The sequence below is a fragment of the Mus caroli genome, chromosome 10 (assembly GCF_900094665.2).
Source record: "Mus caroli chromosome 10, CAROLI_EIJ_v1.1, whole genome shotgun sequence".
In the NCBI taxonomy this organism is placed as follows: domain Eukaryota; kingdom Metazoa; phylum Chordata; class Mammalia; order Rodentia; family Muridae; genus Mus; species Mus caroli.
The window spans coordinates 121682303-121685684 of NC_034579.1; the positions used below are offsets into that span (position 1 = coordinate 121682303).

At 47.4% G+C, this 3382-nt stretch overlaps 1 non-coding gene across 1 annotated transcript; it reads right to left on the minus strand.

The window, feature by feature from the left end:
• Positions 1-2293: 2293 nt before the first annotated feature.
• Positions 2294-2429, minus strand: LOC115032224. Its single transcript, XR_003837879.1, has one exon. It is a non-coding gene; the product is annotated as a small nucleolar RNA SNORA17 (small nucleolar RNA).
• Positions 2430-3382: the final 953 nt, after the last annotated feature.

Here is a 3382-nt window from a genome sequence, read left to right on the forward strand (position 1 = left end):
TATAGTGGGTCAGGCCTACCTGGGTGTTGCCAGGTAACTGTGGGGTAGAGTTTAGACACTTGGGCCAATTCTACTTCCTGCTATAAATGGTAAAGGATGAAGAAGAGGAGTGTGACTGCCCAACAGAAAAGAGGCAGGACCGTTCTCCCACACTCACACCCTTACAGAGTTCTGACCTACTACCTAGCCATCAGGGTCAGTTCTATTGTGCTGCCCATGTGAGTTTAGGGCCTTGCTCTCCAGAGTGCTGGAGTTGGTGAGCGACAGGGACAGATCTCCTGCTTTCATGAACCCTTCAGGCCAACTATTCTGCCCACCATTGGTGGTGAGGGCAAAAGGGAGGGGAAGGGAAGCTCTCATTCATGCTACTGCTTAGCAGACAGGGAGGCCAGCTCTCCTATATTCAGAAACACAGGATGGCTCACCCACAACTTTCACATCAAAGGCCAGCTCTACTGTGCTTCCAAGGTGGGGTTCAGGGTCAGCTCTTCTGCTCTGATAACCCCAGGGCCAGCTCTTTTTCCTGCTGTAGGTGGCACTGGGCAAGAGGGGCAGGACTGTATCTCTCTCTCATTGACACCACTGCCCAGATGAGTGGTAGGACCAGCTCTCCCACACTCATATCCTCAGGGGTTGGCTCACCTGCAACTCCTGCACTGTGCTCCCAGGGGCTCTCCTGAGTACCGCAGCTGGCTAGGGGCAGGACCAGCTCTCCCATGATGCCCAGGTGAGGGTTGTGGCCAGTTATGCATAGCCCCCCAGACATCGACATGCCCCTAGGTGGCAACCCAGACCAGGCACATTCGCCTGACCTTTGGTGGTAACAGAACCCTGTTGCTTCAGGGCCAGGGATCCAGATGTGGCAGCATAGGCCAGGACCCCACCATGATCCCAGGTTCCAGGCTGGTCTCCAGTTGAGCTGAGGTCTTAACCCCGGGAATGGTGATAATTTACCTTCATGACATGGTAGGCGTTCCCTCATGCTCCTGGAACTCTGGGTCCTGCCTAAGTTACCACCCCCCACAGTCCCCAGAAGAGAAGCATGGTCAGTAGTCATGTAGGCAATGGCCCAAGCTTCTGATCTTCAGGCTAAACTCCTCCCCAGTTACCTAGCAACAGAGAAGACCATAAAAAGGGCTGTTCAGCTCCACCTCGCTCTCTTACCTCTTACTTCTCACTCAATTACTTCTTACCCCCTCACTATCACCCTCTCTCTCTCTCCTCTCTTTGTCTTCTCTCCTCTTTCCTCTCTCTTTGTCTTCTCTCCTTACTCTCTTTCTCTCTAGCCTTTCCTCTCTGTCTGTCTGTCTGTCTGTCTCTGTCTCTCTCTCTTTTCTACCTTCTCTCTTTGCCCCTGCCTTTCTGTAATAAAGCTCTAAAACCATAGAGAGTCTCTGCTCAACAAGGCTGAGCGCACTCTCGCAGGTGTTGGGAACCTCTTCCCTCAACCCTCTCTCCTATAACCCTGGTGACTTTAGCAAAGTCACTCCAGGGATCCTTAGGTAGGACTGCCCCTTGGCCACCCCCTGAAGAGTGAGTCAGAGTCTGGAATGCCCACCCAGGGATGAGTGGAAGGTAGTTAGCAGCCCTCCCATGCCTGACAGACCAGAGAATAGGGAAAACTCTGGTGGGCTGTGGGCCTTCCCCCCACCATCGTCTCAAGGGCCCCCTTTTAGTTCCCACACCAGGTGGCATAACTTCCTGCTCACACCAGGGTGCTCCTTACTACTCTCAAGTCTCCAGTTCTGCCTGTCTTCACAGTGCCCATAACCTTCTGTTTTTTTTTTGTTTGTTTGTTTGTTTTGTTTTGTTTTTTCAATTTCTCCATCTTACTTTCTCCTCTTAGCAGTTCATGGGGTCTCTGAGTGTCTGGGGTCATTCATCTCAGGAGTGTTCTCAGGATTGCTATGCACTGCTCAAGCATTATGGCACCTGGCAGGGGCCATATTTGGCATGGTCAGGCCCTGCTTCCAACCCGGTCTTCTTAGTGGCCAACTAGTGGTCTGTCTCAGACTAGTCTCCTGCCCAGGCCCCATGGCACCAGTCTGGTGGTCATCTCAGGCTCCCTCCTCACCTTGCCTGCCCAAATGACCCCATGTGAGGGTTCTTCTGTCTTGGACTCACTTCCATCTTGAGCTCTCAGTCTCAGGTGGGATTCTTCTAGTCTGCAGCTCGCTCTTAGTCCTGGGAGCTGATGAGGCCTGGCTGGTGGTCATCTCAGGCTATCCCTCTGTCTGAGCCCCCTGGTGCGGGACTGGTAGTTGTCTCAGGCTCACTTTTTTTTTTTTTTTTGACTTTTAGGCTATTAATCATTTAGATAGATGTTTATAGACCAGAACACTGGGTGTAGAAATAGCCTCTCTCCTCTCTTCCACCTACTGATGCACATGTGACACTGCAGCCACACCTGCAACACTTATAGGGGCAGGCAGAAAATATAAAAATTTTAGAACATATAGTATGCTAAACTCTTATTGTGTGAGGATCACATACATATATGTATTATATATTTAAAGTAAAATTTGGTATATATGTATATATACATATAGACATCTGTCTATCTCTCTCTCTATCTCTATGTCTCTTTATATATTAGTAAAAATATAGACAAAGTGTCTCATAGGTCATATTGCAGAGCATTAAATTTGCTAATTTAAAACGTAAAGAGAACAGGAATGAAGTGGGAACTATAATGACCATTCTCTATGTCCATTTATACTACTATATACTATTGTATATACATTTATAGCTCATAAATATGTATATATGTAAATAGTTTGAATTTTAATTTTTAACTAACATATTCTATTTGATGCTTCACTTTAAAAATTAGAACACCAGTAACGTGTTTTATTATGGTACTTTCATACATAGTTTGCATTTTTATCTTCCTCCCTACTTCCTTCCTTTTTTTCAAAGTTATATTTATTTATTTTTATTTTATTTTAATTAGATATTTTCTTCATTTACATATCCAATGCTATCCCAAAAGTCCCCCATACCCTACCCCCCAACTCCCCTACCCACCCACTCCCACTTCTTGGCCCTGGCATTCCTCTGTAATGGGGCATATAAAGTTTGCAAGACCAAAGGGCCTCTCTTTCCAATGATGGCCGACTAGTCCATCTTCTGATACATATGCAGCTAGAGACACGAGCTCCGGGGGGTACTGGTTACTCTATATTGTTGTTCCACCTACAGGATTGCAGACCCCTTTAGCTCATTGGGTACTTTCTCTAGCTCCTCCATTGGGGACCCTGTGATCCATCCAATAGCTGACTGTGAGCATCTACTTCTGTGTTTGCTAGGCCCCTGGATAGCCTCACAAGAGACAGCTAAATCAGGGTCCTTTCAGAAAAATCTTGCTAGTGTGTGCAATGGT